This window comes from Gorilla gorilla, chromosome 23, assembly GCF_029281585.2.
Source record: "Gorilla gorilla gorilla isolate KB3781 chromosome 23, NHGRI_mGorGor1-v2.1_pri, whole genome shotgun sequence".
NCBI lineage: Eukaryota > Metazoa > Chordata > Mammalia > Primates > Hominidae > Gorilla > Gorilla gorilla.
Genome location: NC_086018.1, coordinates 26,258,875 through 26,282,133, shown reverse-complemented (window position 1 = coordinate 26,282,133; position 23,259 = coordinate 26,258,875). Strand labels below are relative to the sequence as shown.

At 37.9% G+C, this 23,259-nt stretch overlaps 1 protein-coding gene across 8 annotated transcripts in view; it reads left to right on the top strand.

The window, feature by feature from the left end:
- The window catches only part of TTC28 (tetratricopeptide repeat domain 28), a 718,078-nt gene that overhangs the window by 429,583 nt on the left and 265,236 nt on the right, over positions 1-23,259 (top strand). The gene's annotated exons all lie outside the window — the stretch shown is intronic.

Below are 23,259 nucleotides of genomic sequence, written 5' to 3'. Positions count from 1 at the left end.
CAGTCTTATGTGTCTGTTTTTTTGCTTTTTGTTGTTGTCATTGTTTTTTACCAGTACCATGCTGTTTTGATTACTATAGCTTTATACTAAATTTTGAAGTCAGGTAATATGATATCTCCAGCTTTGTTCTTTTTACCCTGAATTGCTTTGGCTATTCAGGTTCTTTTCTGGTTCCATCTAAATTTTAGGAGTTTTTTTTCTATTTCTGTGAATAATGTCATTGACATTTTGATAGAGACTCATTGAATCTTTACTTTCTTTAACTCTTACACTAATCTCTTTCTCTTTACCATCAGCCTGTACATATGTTCAAGTCTCTCGTATTTTTTTTTTTTGAGACAGAGTTTTGTTCTTGTTGCCCAGGCTAGAGTGCAATGGCATGATCTTGGCTCACTGCAACCTCCGCCTCCTGGGTTCAAGCAATTCTCCTGTCTCAGCCTCCTGAGTATCTGGGATACAGGTACCTGCCACCACACCCAGCTAATTTTTGTATCTTTAGTAGAGACGGGGTTTCGCTTTGTTGTCCAGGCTGGTCTCGAACTCCTGACCTCAGGTGATCTGCCTGCCTCGGCCTCCCAAAGTGCTGGGATTACAGGCATGAGCCGCCCCAGCCAGCCTCTACTATTTTTTTTTTAAAGGCCTCAACCTTGTGTCCCCTTTTAGCCACTGTACTATTTCTTTGCTACTAATGTGAGCCACAGTTTTTGAAAACATAACCTACACTTATGACTGACGTTTCCTGACTAGTCACTCTTCCTTTTTTAAAAAATATATGTAGTCATATTAAACATACATAACATTTTATAAGTGATCTTAAATTATTCTAATATCAGACAGGACAGGCTAGCTTATCCTACTATAACAAACAATCCAAAAATAGTCATTTAGAAGAGCAAAGATGCATATTTTATGTATGCTATTAATATATGTTTTTTTTGCAGGTCATCAAAGCCTCTGCTCACTATAGTCACTCAGGGACCCAGACTGGGAAGTCAGCCACCATCTTAAGCATCACCAGTTGCCATACTAGAGGAAAAGAGCATCTCATACTAGAACCTTTTTTTTTTTTTTTGAGACGGAGTTTTGCTCTTATTGCCCAGGCTCGAATGTAATGGCACGATCTCAGCTCACCGCAATCTCTGCCTCCCGGGTTCAAGTGATTCTCCTGCCTCAGCCTCCTGAGTAGCTGGGATTACAGGCACATGCCACCTCGCCTGGCTAATTTTGTGTTTTTAGCAGGGACAGGGTTTTACCACGTTGGTCAGGCTGGTCTCGAACTCCTGACCTCAGGTGATCCACCCACCTCGCCTCCCGAAGTGCTGGGATTACAGGTGTGAGCCACTGCGCCCGGGCTGCCTGTCTTTTTAATACAAGTCATACACATGTTGTTCATTTAGCTCCTCCCTCAAGTGGGCCAAGAGGTGTAATCTTAGGTGCCCAGAAGGCAAAGGGCTAAAAATAGTGTTTGCACTAATGATAGCCACAGTTATATTATGTCACCCTTTCAGGGTGCTAATTCTCAATTTATTGTGTCTACTCCCTCTTGGTGAATGGCTTTCTCGTGTGGTCTTTTGCTTTTTTTAAAAAAATTGCAAGATCATTTTTACTGGGCATGATTGTGGAAGAGTTCCTACAAAACGGCTCTGCATTTGCTTCTGGTGAAGAAACTCAGGGGTTTCACCAGTTGAGGACTTGTTCTTAATGTTTATTTTGTGGTTTGAGATCCTGTATAATTTGTGGTATGTAAATTCAGACTCCACATCTGTGCATCACATAGGTCTGGGGTTTTAATTTATCACTGGATACAGTGTTCCTATACAGAAGGCAGATGACAAGGTTTCTTGTGTTTTCCAGGGATAGTTTTCCTGGTCCTGGTTTCATGGAGGAGGCAGGCCTTTCCAGGGTCCTTGCTTTATATGGGAATATCAGTTCTGATTCTTTGCCTTCTGTGAACCAGGTTTCCTCCTCCCCATTCATGTGTGGTTCCTCAGCCGCTACTCTTTTGGCTCTCATACTTGACGCTTTGGTATTGAGTTCCCTCTTTGTTTCTAGCACCTAGGGATTTGAACATGCTGTTATATCTGACATTAATATGTGTTTTAGTGGGAGGGAGTCCACATCTAGGCTTTAGTCACTCTTGAATCATTTTTTCCCCTACCATAGTGAAGCATTTTTTTTTCAATGGCTTCTAATTGACTTTCATTTTATCAAATCCCAGTAATTCTTTTCAGCCTCTTATCTAACCAGACTTTTTTTTTTTTCACCATTAAGTATTCCTGAATAAACACTTCTTTTGAAGTGCTCTTCTTCCTTGACTTTTCTGATTCTTTATTACCTTGTAATTGCTTCTTCACTTTAATTCCTGGGGTTTTCCCAAATATATCCACTCACTGAATGTTGATGTTCTTCAAGTTTATGTTCTTTTCCATTGTGGTTTTCTCTACATTCTCTCTTTGTATGATCCCATATATTTTCATGATTATAATTGTTACCAAAAGTATATTTCCAGCCTCAACCTTTCCTTTCCTCATATATTCAGTGGCCTGCTGGACACATGCATTTAGGTACCCCAAACTAAGGTTATCTAATTGTGGACTCATTACTTTCCTTTCAAAACTCAGATTCTTTTTTTTCCTTTTTTTTTTTTTTGAGATGGAGTCTTACTGTGTCGCCCAGGCTGGAGTGCAGTGGTATTATCTCTGCTCACGGCAACCTCCGCCTCCTGGGTTCAAGCAATCCTCCTGTCTCAGCTTCCCAGGTAGCGGGATTACAAGCATGCACCACCATGCCTGGCTAATTTTTGTATTTTTAGTAGAGACAAAGTTTCACCATGTTGGCCAGGCTGCTCTCGAACTCCTGATCTCAAGTGATCCACCCACCTTGGCCTCCCAAAGTGCTGGGATTACAGGCGTGAGCCACTGTGCCCGGCCCCATAAATTCTTTATATTGCTTAATGATACCATCATTTACCTGGTCACTCAGATAGGAAACCTGCCCTTTGATCCTGGACTCCTCTTCTGCAGTCGCTCTTCTACTCAGATACTAGGACTTGGTGTTACCTCCTTAATATTTTAAATATCACACCTAGCTCCTCCCTATGTGGAGTAATCTTCTTCCTGTTCCTACCACAATACATAGTTAAGTCATCATTATTCATTTAACAAGTATATATTGGATACTATGTGCCGGGTACTGTGTGGTTGGTGCTGAGGTTACAGTTGCGACTAAGACAGCAAAGTTCCTAACCCCATGGAGCTTTAATCTGCATGTAGGAGAGAGCAAACAAATAAATATGTAATGTATAATACGATGTTAGAAAATAAGCTAGTGCATTGCAGTAACATTTCATTGTCACCTAGTGGTGATTTAGGCAATTTGCAGTCTTTGTTTATTGGAATGTGAATAAAATCTCTCTTGAAGATTCCATCTATAATTAAAGTTAAATACCAGAACTATAACTATTTATCTGAGTTTTATATGTGCAAAAAATAAATTTACTTCAATTGATTTGGAAGTCTGAACAATTGTTTTCATTACATTGTTGAAATATATTCCTTAAAGAATTTGATTGCATTTATTGTTGTATATGATTGCTTTTTATTTAAGCTATATTTAGAAAATGTCCCAGAAGTGGAAATATATAGTCAATATATACTCCCCCTCAAGAGTATTTATAATTTTCTTTTCATATAATATTTTGTTTTCAGTCAATTCTCTGAAATATCTGTGTAACCTTTCTATAGGTATCTTTAAAATGATTTGAGTGTTTCAGGAAAAAAACAAACTATAGCTACTGAGTTGAGTGAATACTGGAGTACATAAATCCCATCTCAGTATTTGACAGGAAGGATGTATATTTGGGTGTCTTTTTACCCATTTTATGCTGTTCTTTTGGGCCTGCTACATTTGGTAATGAATCAGTCAACATGTTTCTAAAACCAGCAGCTGAACCATGTAATTAATAACTCTCACTGGGGGAGCGGCAGAACATTGATCTGGGCTTGCTGGGTGAGCTAACTATCATCACACCTGTCCCCGTAGTCAAGTTCTGCCAGAAGATGGTGCCAGGTCTTTTGTGGCCTTTGAACACAAACCCAAGTCTTTCCCATAATATCCACATCTTTAAAAGACTCTGGTAGTGCTAATGGAGATGAACTTGGCAGTCTGAAATGAGAAGAAAAAAGGATCCTAGCGTCTAACTTATTGCAAGTAAATGGCTTCTCTCTGGTTTCAGTTGTTTCATTTAGATAAATGCTTCTTGGAAGATGAGACAACACCATTTGCATTTATGAATTTAATCATGGTAGTTACAGCTTAACTATCTGGCTTCAGTTTTGTAGAAATATATACCATCATCTACCTCTTCCCCTCCTTTCTTGATCTTGCAGCCATTCTCTGCTGAGCACATTTCAGTAGTTGGAATAGAGAATAACAGGTGTCAGGTTAAAATGATGATTAGAGAGACTTCATTTTTTCTCACAGTGAAATGTTAAAGCTCTGTTTTTGTTAGGGAGTTATAGCTGATATTTCCCACTGGCTATGGCTACTCCTGGATAATAGGAAAGGAGCTGTTGAAAATCTGTTGGAATTGCCCTATCAAATGAGTTGGAGCATAAGATAGAAATTATTCCATATTGGCTCAGGGCTGTTCTGGAAAGGCAGTTATAGCATGTTACCATGTAGCCACCTCATATGCACAAATTATGATACCAAATAATTTTGTGGCTATTCCTGAGTAATGTCCCCACTATATATAATACAACTTAATTTCCTCTTCTAAAAAAATTATTAGCTGAATGGAGAATGTCTTGTAGCTAGTTGACATGGCTAATAATCAGTTGATTTAGGGATCTAGGATAAATGTTTGTAGTCCTGTATATTTTGTTTTTAATCACATGGAATATGGAATACTGAGAGAGAGAGAGAATTTCTGATTCAGGATCCTTTTTAATGGAGAGTGAAATGAAACTTCCCTATCTCATAGCCCTTTTAATGTTTCAAAACATACATTTTCTCATGTTTTCATATGATTGCTTAGGATAAATATTAACATTCCACACATTAGATTGTGGTACATGGCTCAAAAAGGTTAAATAAATCGCTTAAGATCACAAATTAATTACTAATCATATGCCACCCTATATTTGCGAATCACTTTACACTTCAGTTAGTAATTCATACATATCCTATTTTTGTTTCTCCTAATAGTGATAGAGCCAGGTATAGAGTCCAGTTCTCACATTTCCAGTTTTGTAGCTGTACTTCTGAACCTGGTGTTGGCAAACTTCTTCTGTAAAGGGCCAGATGATAAATACTTTAGGTTTTTCAGGCCCAATGGACACAACTAACCAACTTTGCCATTGTAGTATGAAAACAGCCATAGATAATAAATAAATAGCTACAGCTGTGTTCTAATAAAACTTTATTTACAAAAATAGGGGTGAGTATGATTTGGCTGACTCCTGCTCTAAACCACTAACTTCCAAACTGCTCCTTACAAAAGGCCTTTTATCGTTCCCATCTGTGTCTCCTTTCAGTCTCCCATGTTTTGAAAGTTGGACTTTGAAACAAACTCAATATTGAATGATAATGAGTGCATACTCCCATGTTTAATTAATTAGAGGCATAAATAAATGATAACCAAAACCAGTCATAGCCATCTTTCTTAAAAGCTGTGATCATTGAATCAGAAGTAGCTTTGTGATACCCAGAGTTCAATTTCTTATTAAGGGCATAGCCACCTAGCTGATGACTTGAAAATTATATAACTCTCGGCTACTTTACCACTTCTTTCTTTAGCTTCTGTAGTGCCAGCCACAGAAAGGGGCCTTCCTTGCCATCAGGTTGTGAGATGAATTCTCTGATGTCTGCATCTCTAGGCTTGCATCTCAGCCACTGTTTCCAGTCACTTAAGGGTTTGTTTGTCAGTCAGATAACTAGAATATAGTTGGCCCACTATATCCATGGGTTCTGCATCTGTGGATTCAACCAACTGCTGTTTGCAGATATTTGAGGGAAAAACAAATGGTTGTGTCTATGCTAAATATGTACAGACTTTTTTCCTTTGCTAATATTCTCTAGACAATACAGCATAAAACTATTTATATGGAGCTTACATTAAATTAGGTATTTTAAGTAATCTAGAGATGACTTAGAAGGGAGGGAGGATATACATAGCTTATATGGAAATACTGTGCCATTTTATACAAGGGTCTTGAGCATCCTGGAATTTGGTATTTGCTGGTAAGTCCTGGAAACAACCTCCCACAGATACCACAGATACCTCTTACGGATACCAAAGGATGACTGACTGGACTATATTACATTTGTGAATGTAGATTAAAGTATTTAAATTATAATAATCCCTCTTTTAAGAATAGTAAGGCTAAAAATCTTATGAGAGATGTAGAGTTTTAAATTTTGAAATATAACAAATGGATAAATAAACCAAAGAATGCCTAAATAGTCTTTTCAATTTATGTCGTCCAGGACATTAAAAAGAAAAACCTCACACTGAAGTGGTCAGTGTGAGTAATCAGAATGGCTGTACTGTGCTGATAGAATTCTGGGAACAGCAAAGAAATGTGACTTTTTGTTAGACTGCATAGTTTTTCCTAGAGAAACTATATTTCCTTTTGAAATATTGAAAATGGTTTATGTATCTCCATGACTTTCCTGGGACTGAGATTTGCCACTTGCTTACATTAGACACCTCTCTAATGTGTAGAATTAATTTCTTAGTTGGGTGTTAATTGAAATTTTATATGTAAGTAGCTGAGAGTCCTCATTTTAATCACAATAAGAGGAGTGAAATCCTCAAAGAAGCCGCTCTGAGGAACAGTGGATTGGTCTCAACATGAAACAGTGAATGGCTGGTCTTCAGGCCTGACCTCTGAGGTAATGTCTCAGAACTGAGTTTTCAATAAAATAGATAAAGAATTTTTATTAAGTTTCCTGAGCTGGAAACACATCCATCCTCTCATTTTGCTGGACAATGTGTTTACCATTAAGGGCCTGCCCGTCTCAGGGAGAGCTCAAGGCAACGTGGAGGGCATGCAACCCTGCCTCAGGGGGAAGTGAAGCTTGGCTGAATCCCAGTTGCATTACAGGTCCTGGTGGAGGTGCTGACCTTTTGCCCTTGTCCTTGGGAAATTCATCAGTTCCTAGAGCTACTAGAGATTGCAAGACATTATCTCATTCAGCCCTCTGACTCCAAGTAGGAATTCACTTAAATTATCTCTGGCAAAGGAGAATGTCCTCATGTACTACTAGTATAATTAAAAATTAATTTTAAAGATTTTTAAAAATTACCTGTGGGAGATTTTGTTCTACCTATTCCTAAGATCTGTAGGGATAGTGAGTTGCTTTGCTATCCTATGAGAAGTGATGATAATTAGAGCTTACATATATTGAGCATTTTTTTTCCTGCGTGCCAGATACTGAAATAAAGACTTTCTGTGCATTCACTTATTTAATCCTCAGAGCTACCCAGTGGGGCAGATACTGTTCTTGTCCTCATTTTACAAATAAGAAGACTCAAGGTCACAACTCCCAAGTGACAGAGTGGGGATTTGAAACACTGGCTTGTCTTCCTCTAAAAGCTGTGCTCTCGACCTCTGGGTTATTCTGTCTCCCCCAGTTATGGTACTCGCTTTGTCTTCTTATTGTGGTTCTCTTCAGGGGATACATTATTATTAGGGTATATAAAGAATTATATAATACAGTACAAATCAAGGGATTTGGAGGATTAAGGAATTAATGCTATTCCTCTGAGTCCTACCTGTTATTAATTAACATGTGCAGTAAGTATTTACTCACATGATAAAGCTGCTATACAAGGAAGCAGTTTGTATGGTTCTGGATTTCCCTCCCTGCTAAATGCCCCAATACTGCTTTAAGTTTTAGTTTGTTCTTATTATGTGGAAAAGGGGAGAAATTAGGCCAGTGAATTACCAAGCCCTCACGGAAAGAGGTAGGAAACAAACTTGCAAAAAACGATGACTTGAAATAAGAGTGTAGACCTTTATTCTTGGCCCCATAGATTAGCCCTATAGTTTTACAAGATATTTTGGGCAGGATCTTTTCTATCTGCTTGAGTAAGCAACTCCATTCTGGCTTCAGTAGGTGTGTATTATGAAGGACAGAGCTGCAATCAGCAAAGTGGTATCATATTCCAAGTTTTTCCTCCTCTTTCTTAACTATTGAACTGGAAAAAAAAATTAGCCACTTATTTAGGTCGTGTATGATGTAGGGTGCATATTGGTTATCTTCACAATATTTTTTGAGTTGTCAGTGTTAAGAATTCTGTTTTAAATTCTAACATCCTCCTTAATTTAAGAGCACCTTTGGAATTAACTCTTATTTTTCCATGATGAAGAAGAGCCTGAGAAAGTAGTGGAGAATAAGGTAAATTCAGCCCCCAGACTGGCCCCTAGTTTCCAGGCTGGCTACAGTGAGAACTGTCAAGGAGATAGATAGGGGCTCTAAGGTTTCCTGGAGTTTTCAGCCATGTGTGGGCACCACATGTGGTGTGTTCAGTGAATACAAATACAAGAACACATGCTGTTTCCATTAGGGACACTTCAGACCCCTCTCTGTCCCCAGCCTTACTGCAGAGTTGAATGGGTCATTTATCATAGGCCACTTACTAATACTGACTGGGCTTCAGGCCCTGCTGCAAGTAAGCAGCAAACAGTGTGACTGAGTTCTTTTAGAATGTTTATCATACTATGATATTGTTTCTTAACAATTCACAATTCATTTGCAAAGAAGGGGTTTACTAGCTGCTTCTAAAAGGGATTTTTTTTGTATTAAAAATGCAAATCTGACCATGTGCCTACCTTACTTAAACCCTTCAATGACTCATGGTAGGTAGTCAAAACCATTCAAGATGGGATCCTCCCTTCTCTGCAGCCTCATCCCCTTCTGTTATCTCTAGAAAGCTTAACTGCTTTTAATTCTCCACATATATCATATACATTTTAGCCTTTTCTTGACCTCTGTTTGTTTTGTTGACAAGGCCTTTCTCTGCCTTCTTTGTCAAGGTAAAGTATTCTCATTCTGTAAGATTTAGGTCAGACATCACCTCCCTTTCCCCCAGCGAAGCTTCTCTATTTCTCTTCCCCCAGTCTGGGCTTGGTATCCTCTGTGTGCTCAGAGAATGGTGAGATGTCATCTGTTATAGGTAGCTCTGATCCCACTGTAGTGAAGCAATCTGTTTCCATCTCTGTCTCACGGTATAGCAGCCTAAAGGCTCGACTACATCTCTTTTCTCACCTACTCTTGGGTGCCCAGCCCAGTGCCTCAAGCAGCGTAGGGGCAGCCAATAGTGATTCTTGAGCTGAGTTGAACTGTAAGCAACTCTCAGCTTCACTCAGGCAGTCACATATGATTCTCATTATATTCCTTATCCCAGTGACTTGCACACCCACACCATGAGAAAGTTCATACTGAAGAGCTGGCTGGCAGTGTGACTCCCTCAATTTTCTGTGATTGAAGAGCCCAGATATACAAACTGTACAATCTGTTTTCCTTCCTGAATGTTGTCACTAGAGACACTCTTTATTGAGTGTTGTCCCTGGCAGTCCTAGCAGGCACCCAGCAGCCGCATCATCTATTGCTTATACTTATGAAAAAAGTAGTGTCTTAGAAAGAATGCCACGTATCTTGATCTTAATGATTTTTCTTTTATATTTGGCGTAACTGCCCAGGGTCAGACAGATCTTGCCCTCAGGTAGGGCTCTAGTAGAAGTTTCCCATTGCTTCAGTGTGTGCTTGCATGCTGTTTACTTTCAAGAAATGCATTTTTTTTTTCCTAACCAGGTGTTGGGGTGTATAGATCTTCCTTTAAAAAGCCATTTTCGTTGAAGTGTAGCACATCCCCATCTCTTATTCTGCCTTATTTTTACTAATTTATGATGCTGGGTCTTCCTTCTTCTTGACATTTTTTCAAGAGGCCCCATAGCACACTAAGAATAATAGGAGCTTTGAAGTCAGAGACCTGGGTGAAAGCTGAACTACACCACTTACTAGATTGTGGTCTTCGGTCTGTTACTTAGCCCCATTGATCCTCAGTTTTCTCATTTGAAAATGAAGATAGTTCCTTTGTCATTAGGTTGGTATGAGGATTCAGTGAGGTAATTTATATATGTAAGGTGCCAAATACTTGGTCACTGTGATCATTACCACATGCAGCTATGCTAGGGTCTATTCTTAGCATAGTTGCATAAAATACTGACACATGAAACAAGTAGCAATATAAGATATTACATGAAAAGTATTAAGATTAGCTTCTCAAAGAATCACAGAGTGTTATAGACCAGAAAAAAGCCTTAGAGTCCATCTAGTCTAGCCTCTTTATTTTACAGATTCAGCAAACATTTCTTGAATACCTGTTTTATGCCAGACCTTGGGGTGGTGTGTTGGCATATCATAACTCATTCAAACCTCAAAACAGCGCTGATGTAGATATTTCTATTCTCTATTTTAGAGATGAGGCCAAATGATCTGCTCAGTAAGTGGAAAAGGAGGATTTAAACCCAGGTCTCTTGTGTACAAATGCTATGTTCTTTCTATTATTAAACATTGTATTCCTTCTTTTAACAAATATATGAATGTGTAGTATGTGTAAGGGAAGATGTTGGGCTCTTAAAGATGAAGTTTTTCTACCATTAAAGCTAAGAGTAAATAAGAACAGAGCTCACTGTTTACTTTTAGCTTCATGGAAGATGTATACTTAAGCTTCCCTTTGAAGGATGGGTAAGAGTTTGATAGAAGAACATAGGAAGCATTTCAGATGAAGTAATAGCATAAGTTAGGAAACAGGAAAATTCAAGACATATTCATGAATATTTACTGTCACTCTTTGATTGCAGTGAAAAGTTCATATAGGGGGCTAAGATTGGAAAGGAGCCTGATTGTGAAAGGTCTTACTGGCCAGGTTGAAGAGCTTGACCTTTGTTCTAGAGGCAGTGGTAAATGTTAATTTGTCTGTAGTGTGGTAAGTCATTGAAAGCAGTCTCATTAGCTTGATCCAACATTAAAGACAAAAGTGCCAATGAGAAAGACTACAGTGTTTAACATTTATTTATGAATTGCATTTATTTTAGTGCATCATGTGAAACGCATAGGGTACTTTGGCTAAGAACATTGTAATTATAGCTCATAAGTTTGCAGTATAGTGAAATGTTCATTTCTTTTGTGATGTTTTGGAGTCCACCCTAAAAAATAGGATTTAAGTTCTGACTATACCATTTATTAACAGTGTGACCTTAGATTCAGCCTCCTCATCTGTAAAACTGGGAAAATCATTAATATGTGTGTACCTCCTTACTTTACAGAATTGGCCTAAGGATGAAATAGAGTCATTACCATGTGCTGGTAAATAATGGTATTGGTATTATTGTAATTGTTAATAATAGGAGCTGCATACTCTTCCTGCGGCATTTTGGTTTTATATTAGTTGAAAGTCTATGATTTTGCCTCCATTATAAAGCATGAGAAACTGTTAAGATAGTTATTCAATTTTCATGCATCCGTTAAATAAAATTTCTGCTTCTAAACATTATCAGAATCCCAAAGGGAAGCTACTGTTCCCTACCATTTGTGAATATAAGCATGACTTCTGAAAAACAACTCTCCACAATATAAAAATGAAAGTCTGGCTCTGCTTTATCTCTCCACATTCTGTTCTAGCTAGCTCTAAGGGCATTTGAATGATAATTGCTTTCTTTCTGAATACATAATGTTTCTACTTGAACTTATCTTGCTTGTAGGCATGACACAAGCAACATGAAGGCTGGGCACTTGCAGTAGACCTCCTTCTAGGTGTATGTGGATGGCCAGCTAGATCACTTTCACTTCACTGAGCTGTGAAATTGACACCAAATTGTGCTATTAGCTTGTTTCTGAAGGGTATGTTGTGCTGGATATTTTCTTCTTGCTTGCACGGTACATGAAAAAAGATGACAAGATAAAAATGTCCCATAAATGAACATGAGCAAGAAAATTTAGATGTAATTTGTCATGAATTAAAAACATTGAATAATGGATCAAAAGCCCCTGGAAGCAGAGGTGCTGAGAATTCAGAGCAGCCGTTTAGTACTCGAGGAAGAGAAAATACAGAGCTTTAGGTTTCTCTTTTGAAGCTTATTTGCCTTCTTTATACCCTGATAGCAAGAGAACAATTTCTGAAGTCAGTTAAATCATTCAAGAGCACTTGCCTATCAGTTCACTGATTTAGATATAGCAGTGTGTTTTCTTGAGTTTTTTCCTTCTCTATAGTTGAATCATCCTTGGCCTACCTTCTGATTAGAAAATCAAGATACATTATTTCTCAGTAAATTATTTTCCTCATATTTGAAAGGAGACGAAGGGTAGCTGTAAATGTAGTGGTTGAAGGAGGTTTCTCTGAGTGGAATCCATGTTGTCTTTATGAAAGCATTCTGTGTGTTAAAGCAGTGGCTGCTGTCCATCTAGTCTTTGCCTTTTCCCTCTGTTCTTCTCCTAGAGATCTACTTAATTCATCCTGTCACTCCCCTCAGGCTTTTACTCAAACCCGCCCAACTCTGCCTATCCTCCTTCCTTACTACTTTATTTTCCCCTCAGATCTTCCCACTGGTCTAACTTATTGCCATGTTTATTGATTCTTGGCATATATATTTTTCACATTTTAGCATTTCTGAAATCGATACATCTAATAATCAGTGACATCTTAGATTCTGCAAAATAAATATGTATAATTTATTTTCCTTACTGTCTTTTTCTCACCTCTAAAATCTAAGCTCCATAAGGACAACGATTTCTCTTCATGTTGTGCGTTCTGTACCTTTAGTGCCTGTAACAGTGCTTACCACATAGTAAGTGCTCAGTACATATTTGTTGAATGAATCAAATGAACTGTCTGTGTTCAAGGAAGTTGGGGGACAGCTATTCTACATTTATTTCTCTATCCTTATGTCCTCTCCCCACCTTCCACTCCTTTTACCTTTTGCCTGCTTGTTTTTTTCTGTGTCAGAGGACATTCTCATTATGCCTGGACCCCATCCCACCCCACATGCCACTAAAGCAGTGAGGCTTACGGTAGCTATCTAATCCACGTTCTCTAAAACTCAAGCCTCAAACTCTTAAGAATTTCGCTGCTGGGCCAGATCTTACTTTATCTAGCTCTGTAGTCTGTAGTTCATGATAGCATCAAAACTCACACAGTGTAAGGGGAGTACTTTTCAAACTCCCTGTGGTTAAATATCAGTCTTAAATTTCTAATCCATCGCAGATTAGCACTTTTGTAAAATACAAATAAAAACACACAGAAAAATGAAAAAAAAAAAGAGCCAAATATGAAAACTCCAGGTTTTTGTTTTGTTTTGTTTTGTTTTGAGACAGGGTCTCCCTCTGTCACCCAAGCTGGAGTGCAGTGGCACGATCATGGCTCACTGCAACCTCTGCCTCCTAGGCTCAAGCGATCCTCCTGCCTCCCAAGTAGTTGAGACTACAGGTGTGTGACAGTGTGGCTGGCTAGTTTTTTTTTTGTTGTTTTTTTTTTGTTTTGTTTTTTTTTTTAGAGAGGGGGTTTTGCCAGGTTGCCCAGGCTGGTCTCAAACTCTTGGGCTCAAGCAATCCACTTGCTTTGACCTCCCAAAGTGTTGGGATTAGAGGTGTGAGCCACTGCGCCTGGCCCAGTTTTTTTTTTTTTTTAATTATTAGATTAAATAGATTAAAATGACTCTGTCAAATTGATTTTTAAAGGATTTTAAATATTTACTCTCATTTTCTGTACCTATCTTGTCACAGACCAGTAATAGTTTGCATATCAGCACCATTCTACATACTTTGAGAGACAGTGTATCAGGTCCTGCCTGCCCAATTTGATGTCAATTTAATTTTAACATGTCATCTAAAATGAATCTGCTTATTATTACTTCCAGCCTCTTTCATATTATTGGTCACAGACATTAAGTAAAATTGAAACTTATTTAATCCAGTCAGCACCAGTAATTAGTTGGTTAATGGAAAAAAATCATTTAAAATAGAAATTATAACAAAGATATATACATATTCAAACATATTATTTCAATTAAACATAAAAAAACACTGACCCAATAACCTTAAGATATAGAACAAATGACTTTTCTTTAATTCAAGGCTTAGAGTTCTGTAAAATAATTCCTGCATAAACCACGTCCATTTACAATTTCATTTTCTTCAAAGAGGTGTAAAAGTTGAGTGCATCACTTAAAAAGAAATCTAAGTGTACAACCTCTCTAGATTTTTATGGCTTTTTCTAATATTTTATAATTATTTTACCTATATCAAATTTGCCTCAGATTCATTGTCTTTTGAAAGTATTCACTGTAGTTTTTAGAGAAACAAGAGCTTTTTTCCTACACTTGTAGGTCATCAGTTTCTGTCAGATGGCATAATTACTGTAACAAGTAAATGTGATATAAACTTATTTGGGAGCAGTCATAACAGACTCTTGGTAAAGTGTACCACCCACTCCATTAGAAGGAATAAAGGGCCGGGGAATGCTGGAGAGTAGACACTAGTCACAGGTAATTGGTGTGCTGTGGCACCAGGCAGTGTATTCCACTGAGGGAACAAAAAGCAGAGGCTATCTGTGAGTTGTTACGAAGATCCCCCGAAATAGTTTCTGCTATGTCATTTTACTTACCAATGCTTCTTTTCTTATCTTCAAAGTATCACTTTTAAGCTTCTTGTAGTACTCCTAGAATTCTGTTGAATGAGTCTTTTTTTGGCCATCTCTTTATGATTAGAAATGCTTCGTTTATATCCTTACTTAGCATTTTTATTTACAAAAAAAGCCTGATATTTTTTAGTGTATAACCACAAAACACATTCTAATTCTTTATTTTATTTCCCTTTCTCTGTACTTCCTCTAGTTTCATTATCACTTTGTTACATTGTCATAACCAAACTACTTCAAGTCCCAAACCTAAAGCATGAGGGAGTAAGAAGCCTATTTTTGTAATTTTTATTTTTATATAATTCCGAACTTACAAAAAAGTTGTAAGATTAGTATAAAGAACTCCTGTATACCCTTTACCCAGATTCAATAATTATTTTCCCCATTTGTTTTACCATATTTTCTTTCTCTATATATATTTTTAATCTCGAACCATTTGAGGGTAAATTACATACGGTTGCCTTTTGCCCCGAAATACTTAAATTTGTATTTATTGAGAATAAGGGTATTCTCTTACATAATCATAGTCCAGTTATCAAATCCATAGCTCATACTCAAATTTTATGTTAATATTAAATAAGTTATCCCAGTAATGTTTGATCTGCTATTTTTCCTTGTCCAGGATCCAATCCAGGATTAGATTTTGCATTTAGTTTTCATGTCTGCTTAGAACCTCAGCCTTTCTCTGTGTTCCTTGACCTTGACACTTTTTAAGAATACAGGCCATTTATTTTATAGAATATTCCTTAATTTGATTATCTAAGTTTCTTCATGATTAGATCCTCGTTTTCCATTTTGGGGGCAAAAATACTGCAGATGTGATGCTTATTCTTCTCAGTACATCTTATCAAGAGACTCATGGTATTGGGGTGCTTCATACCTGGGGAAATGAACTTTGATTATGTGGTTCAGGTGGGGTCTGCCAGGTTTCTCTACCGTGAAGTTACTATTTTTTTCATTGTAATTTATTAGTTATTTGTGTGGAGATATTTTGAGACTAGACTTTGTGCATTTTCTGTTCCTTCCTTCTATGTTGATGTTTTACCAGAAAGAGCTTTCCCTTTTCCACCATTTATTTATTCATTTGTATCAGTGTGATCTCATGAATTATTTTGTTTCTTATTTTGCTAAATGGGTTAAAGGACTATTTCTATTGTTATTTAATTTGATTTGCTACTCAAATTGTCCCAGACTGGGAGTCCTTTTAAGCTAATTACTACATTCTTTTGACTTGTCTCCATTATTCTTTGAGCATTTATTTACTTTCTGGTGCAGCAAGATGTTCCGGCCTTATGGTTTGCCTTCCCTGCCCAGGTCCCACAAGCTGCCATTTCTTTAGTTAGCCCTGGTTCCCTTTAAGGGAGAATGGTTTAGAAATCAAGATCTCTGTGCTAGGTGTGCTCATTTCTAATGAGGTATCAATGTTTTGGGGTCCTCTCTGGAGACTAAGCTAGGGAAAAAATATATTTATACATGTATACATGTATCTGTGTGTATATAGATGTATACAGATATATACATATGTATACCTATAGATACATGTTTATATATACGTGTATGTATACACCATTTATATACATATATCTGTAGCTATTTCTGTATTATATTTTTAAAAAGTATTAAAGATTATGAATCCTTATAGATACCCCCAATTCCAATTTAATACCACAGCAGAATTCTTTCTAGTCTTCTTCTTTCTGTATGTGTCATTCCCTTCTCCAACAGTGAGGAACATGACTTTCTGTTATTCTCTGTATATTATCTCAGTCCTCTAATATACAGAATATGGTTTCAGAAGTACTAATTCATACCACTGTAAAACAAACTCCCTAACAAATTCAGTATTTCCTAAGGATTGTTTTTGTCTTTGCCTGAGGGCACATAGTCAAAATACTGGGTTGAAAAGTTTCTTGGGTTAATTCTTATTCTTTAATATGATTCTATTACTCATTTGAAATACAGTCAGATTCATTCATTTCTGTCATCTAGTGGACAGAGGTCAGGGATGCTGCTAAACATCCTACAATGCACAGGACAGCTCCCACAACAAACAATTATTTATTCCCAAATGTCAGTAGTGACATTGTTGAGAAACCCTGGTCTAGAAGCAATGAGAGATGATGAGGGAATGAGAGTTAAGTCTAAAGAAGATTAGATCTCCTTCAGGGCAGTTACTTCAGGAAAGGCTGTTACAGATTCTTAGGCAAGTAGAGACCAACCCTTGGGGGCTCAAGGTCCTCATCTTCATCAGAATATGCCCATATGTCTCCATCCCTTTTTTCAAGTCCCATTCCTTTCTAATCAATGTCTCCTGTGAGAGCCTGGTAGAGTTCCTAGGGGAAAAAAACCCAAAAAACCTACATGAGAGCAATAACCTCTCTGTGTCTGTGTTCTCCATAGGCTTCATGCTCTCAATCTAGACTATGTTAAGCCTTTGGCATTTGGTAAAACTGTTTTGTTTAATCTTCCTAGTGGCTTTTATGATATTTAGCAGCACCTATCTCAGGTAAGCAAATGCTCATTCTGTCTGTAGTTGCTTGCTTCTCTATATATTTTAGGTTAGTTATCTACCCTGTGACTTCACTTCTCTGATGGATTTAAGAAAAGTCATTGATTTGTACTTTGTCCAGCTTTTTTTCTTCTTGTACGGTAGAGTGGTGCTCTTTCCAGTTTTATATTTCCAAGCTGAAATAAAAAGTCACTGGTCATATTTTAAGTTCTCAATAGCCACATGTGGCTATTGGCTACCATATTGGACAAAGAAGACTGTAGAATATGTCCATTATTGCAGAGAGTTCCGTTGAACAGAACTGTTAGATAGAAGGGAAATTGAAGCAAAAGGAAAGAAAAAGAGTAAAAATTCTGCTTTGTTCATGATTGAATAACTAGTCCTTCCACTGTAAACAACTACAACATTGGTCAGTATATATGAAAATACTGTTTTCAGACCTGAGCAAATCACGCAGAACTGTAATCCCTGACAGAAGGGAAATAGAGCATTGAACCTTACAGTTACTCTGTTTCTACCTAGAATACTTTGCAGGTCATGTCGTAAGGAGAGGAACCTCATAGAGCACAATGGTTTCATTGAGTTGAGGAAAAATAGATATTAGTTTGGGGAGTCTGAACCATCTGGAATTTGTGGAACAGAGACAGGAAGGGGCAACAAAGAGAAAGACCTCCAGAAATCATGTGAGTCCTCTTCACTGTTTGGGTGAATACTGTGCTATACTTGTGTGAGGTTAGTTTCCACAAAGCCAGGCAAAAAATAATTATTGAGGGAAAGAACAACTACCTGGGAGTTGAACAACTACCAGAACTACCACATGGCCAGACGGAAAGACCTTGTTGAACACCCAGGACATTTAATAGAGACCCTAAAAAGGCTGTATCTTAGAAGTAGAACTAAACAGCCCTGGTAAAGGCTATGCTCGACTCATCCTTAAAAAACTTAAAAACAAGTCTTAGAATAGGCTGATTTGCAAGTAAATGACACAGATGCTGGAATTAACAGACAAGTACTTTAAAACAGATATTATAAACATTTTCAAAGATTTAGAAGAGAACATTTGATAGAATATAAAAACTGGAAGCTCTATGAGAGAACCAAGTGAAACTTCTGGATTGGAAAAATACAATTTCAGAAATGAAAAATGACTGGAGCTTAATAAGAGATTAGATACAGCTGAAGAAAAGATCAGATAACCTAAAGATGCATCAGTAGAAAACATCCAAACTGAAGCAAAGGAAAAAAGACCAAAAAAATTAATACAACCTCAGTGATCCATTGGATACTATTAGGTAGACTAGAATATATGTAATTGAATTCCCAGAAAGTGGGCATACAAATATTTGAAGAAATAATGATGAAGGAATTTCCTAATATGAAAATTACATACCCAAAGAGCTGTGAACCCCATTCATGCAGTAAAAACATAAAGTAAGTCACAACTAGGCACAACATAATCAAACTACTGAAAATAAATGATAAAAGAGAGAATCTGAAGAACAGCCAGAGAAACTACATTACATAAAGAGGAACAAAGATAAGAATGAGTACTGACTTCTCATTAGAAGCAATACAAGCCAGAGAACGATGGGATGATATCTTGGTAATGTTAAAAGAAAAACTCTCCCCCCAGAATTCAGTATCTAGCAAAAATCTGCTTCAAAAATAGAGGTGAAGTCAACATTTTCAGCAAAGGCTGAGAAAAATTACTGCCAGCAGATTTGCACTAAAGAACTATTAAAGGAATTTTTTCAGGTGGAGGGAAAATGATACCAGAAACTTGATTCTATACAAAGGAAAGAAGGGAGGCCAAAATTTAAATATGTAGATGAATATAAGTGATATCCCTCATTTTTTCATGTATTTTGAAGATTTTATTTAGAAGAAGATTGACTAGGTAACACAGCAGTGATAATAGTATATTGTGGGGCTTATAACATGTTTAAAAACAATACATTACAATAATAGCTCAAAGAATAAGAGGGAGAAATGAAAGTACATACCGTTGTAAGATTCTTACATTATACATAAAGCAGTTAATATTATTTAAAGGTAGACTGTACTAATTTAAAGATGTGTACTGTAAACCCTAGCAGTCTTTCTCAACTGGAGTTCCTCATTTCAACCATGAAACACAGAAAATGATTTGAGTAACTGCTGTCTCAATTCTCCTAAGAATGGAATGTAACCAGTACTATTCTAGGATGCGTGGGAGAGGGGTTAGATCATAACATACAGTGGACACGTTAGGACATTATTGTTTAATTCTATCATAGAATCTCAGTTGAAGAGGGCTGTGGAGAGCAACCATTGAGAAAGAAAAAGGGAGAGAAAAGGGTGGGGAGAGAGGGACAGAGAGAGAGAATGCACCAGCGAGCGAGAGCACATAAACAAGAACACAAAGTCAATAGAGGAGATAAAATTAGATCCTAAAAAATGCCCACTTGATCCAGAAGAAGGCAGGATAAAGAGGGGAAAAAGGAACAAAGGAGAAATGGAGTTCCAGGTTTTAGTCAGCCATTACTTTAATCAGGTAATTACTTTGGGAGAGGCCATTATAGGTTCTCAGGCAAGGAAAGATTAACCTTTAGGAGTTTGAGGTCCTCAGCTTCATTAGAATTTGCTTGTATGTCTTTATCCTATTTTTCAGAGTTCCATTCCCTCTATTTCCTAATTAGTTTTCTGAAATCTTGAACCTGTGGCTTCAGAAAATAAGGACATCTTTCAGGACAATCATAGAGAAGCTTTCTGGTTCCTTTCTCTGAACGTACGCTGGAATTTAAAGTGTTGACATAATAATTTTCTTTTCCTCAAGTTCTCCAGCATGCTTAGGAAGCAGTTGACCAAGCCCATATCCTTAAACTCTATTTCCACTAACATGTACTGTTGTACAATGGCATCAGCGTCTTGGTCACCCGAAGCTTTGCAGTTTATTGGCACTTGACTTCAGGTGACTACAGGTAATACTTGTATTATCTGTTTGTCACTGTATGCCACCTATTATCAGTGTCCTATTTATCACTATCAATAGGGTCCCGAATGCCTTTAAAGACTTAAGTCTAGGCAGATCAAAGAACCAATTCCAGATTCCCATCCTTTTCATTCTTCACCTTGGAACTCTACTCCTAACACCAATAATTATATCAGTCATGCAAGCAAATTCACTATACATGTTACAGGATAAGGAATTTAATACAGGATAGTAGACATTATGCAAATGTGGGAATAGCTAAAGAAATGAAAGTTCAAAAGAGGGTGTTGGAGGATCAATGCAAAAGTCACCAATCTCTCTTCCTGAAGCTGGTGCAAGTGGACAAACTGGAGCTGGCAGAAAAACCTGAGAAGCCAAGCATGTCTAGCTGCGGAACTAGGATTGTGAAGGTGGTGTGTGGAGGGGATCTGTGGGGAAGATGTTGCTTCCATGTAATCATTACGAGGCATTTGGTGATGAACCTGGGACTGCTGTTGGTCAGCAAGATCAGCAGTCACCTGGAGAAAGATGAAAAACTGGAACTTACCAGGCACCATCACATTAGTCAATGAAGACTCTTAGAAAGCAGTAGCTGCTATTTCACTTCCACCTCCCAAGTTTCTTAAAAGTTCCTCTTTTGGCATATTCTAACCTGAACCCATACAAAGAAGAGGGTTCCAGGAATTGTAGTTCCAACTTAACGAAGTTAACAATAGGACAGTTACATGGTTTCAGTTTTTACATTTTAATCTATGATCCATTTGGAGTTTATCCTTGTGTATAGTAGGAGGTATGGATCTAATTTTTATCTTTTTCCAAAGACTATTCAGTTTTCCCCATCAACATTTATTAAAATCTGCTTCAGTGCTTTGAGACGCTACCATTACCATATTCTAAATTTCCTTATTTAGTTGTGTGTGTTCTGGACTTCATGTTCTATTCCAGTGTTCTTTTTGTCTGTTCAGACACTACTACCATGTTGTTCTATTCTAGAAACTTTATAAAATGTTTTCTTATCTGACAGGGCTAGTCTTCCTTTATAGTTTAAAAGCCTTCATTTAAACCCCATTCTTATCTAACTTTAGCTAGAACCTCACTTACAGCAGTGTTTTACCTTGAATATTAGGAATTATTAATGGAAAGGAGAAATCTGAGATTAGAGGCCAGTTAGATTTGCCACTGATTACTACGGAGTTTTAGTGGAGGTGAAGGTAATTATCCTTTCCTAGATGGAGTTGAGGGAAGGCAACAGACCAGGCATCAAATTCTAGTACAAATATTACTTTCTTCTCTGGTCTCTTCATCTTGCCTATTTTAGGATAAAAAAAACAAAACAAAACAATAAGGACATTATGAGAATAACTCAAAGAGCAGTAAAGTCTGGACTAAAAGAAAGTGATCTGAGGGCTGGTGGCAGCTTTGCCACTGACATTTCTTGTGACTCTGGGAGAGCTGTTTCATCTCTTTGGGCTTTCATTTCCCAACTGCCATATGAGAGGGCTAGATTAAACATCTCAGTCTTTCCTTTTCTAATATTATATGACTCAACCTCATAATTCTGTGTATCAAAAAGTCCCCTTCCTTGGCAATAACATAAAAGATCACAACTCAAGTTGGAGGTAATCATTAGCTGGTTGTCTATCAGTGAGTATATTTTAGGAGCTTATTGTGTATAAGCTCACATTCCCACTGGAACAATTTAGCATCACAATTCTAGTTTAGAAGTAAATTCTGTTTGTGGGGCATAGTGGAGGCCACTTACCTAGTATGCCTCTGAGGATTCAGGAATTTTACTCACACCCTTATTTCGCTATATATAGATAAACACTTCAAGGGATCTCAGCTTCTCCCTAATTCTGTATTGTGTTTAAATTAGAAGATGAGGCCGGGCGTTAGTGGCTCATGCCTGTAATCCCAGCACTTTGGGAGCCAGAGGTGGCTGGATCACTTGAGGTCAGGAGTTCGAGACCAGCCTGGCTAACATGGTGAAACCCTATCTCTACTAAAAATACATAAATTAGCTGGGTGTGGTGATGCACACCTATAATCCCAGCTACTCAGGAGGCTGAGGCAGGAGAATCACATGAACTCAGAGGCTGAGGTTGCAGTGAGCTGAGATTGTGCCAATGTACTGTAGCCTGGGTGACAGAGGGAGACTCCTCAAAACAAACAAAAAAAAATTAGAAGATGAGGCTAATGTAGAATTTTAGGTCCTGGTAAGTGGTGGCTCACGCCTGTAATCCTAGCACTTTGGGAGGCCCAGGCAGGCGGATTGCCTGAGCTCAGGAGTTCGAGACCAGCCTGGGCAACACAGTGAAACCCCATCTCTACTAAAATACAAAAAATTTGGCCAGGTGCGGTGGCTCATGCCTGTAATGCCAGCATTTTGGGAGGCCGAGGCCGGCGGATCTCGAGGTCAGGAGATCGAGACCATCCTGGCTAACATGGTGAAACCTGTCTCTACTAAAAAATCCAAAAAACTAGCTGGGCGTGGTGGCAGGCACCTATAGTCCCAGCTACTCGGGAGGCTGAGGCAGGAGAACAGCGTGAACCCGGGAGGCGGAGATTGCAGTGAGCCAAGATCGTGCCGCTGCACTCTAGCCTGGGCGACAGAGCAAGACTCTGTCTCAAAAAAAAAAAAAAAAAAAAAATTAATTTGCTAGGTGTGGCGGTGGGTGTCTGTAGTCCCAGCTACTCAGGAGGCTGGAGAATCGCTTGAACCCAGGAGGCAGAAGTTGCAGTGAGCTGAGATTGCGCCACTGCACTCCAGCCTGGGCGACAGAATGAGATTCCATCTCCAAAAAACAAAAAAGGTCCTTTTTCTCTAATAATTTTAGTAAATTCTTCCATTGTCATTTAACTTGTGATCTATTAGACTGTAGTATGCGCATTAGTTATGGCTTATTGTGCTCTTGTAACAAATACAATACATGCCTTTGAGTGGTGTGATGTATTGCTGGTGAGTCTGTAATGTCTGAAGAATACTTGGAATACATATGTCTAACTGGGGAATCAACCTCTGGGTTATTTTTTATCATTTTATTTTATTTTTCATTATTTCACTAGTTGTATAAT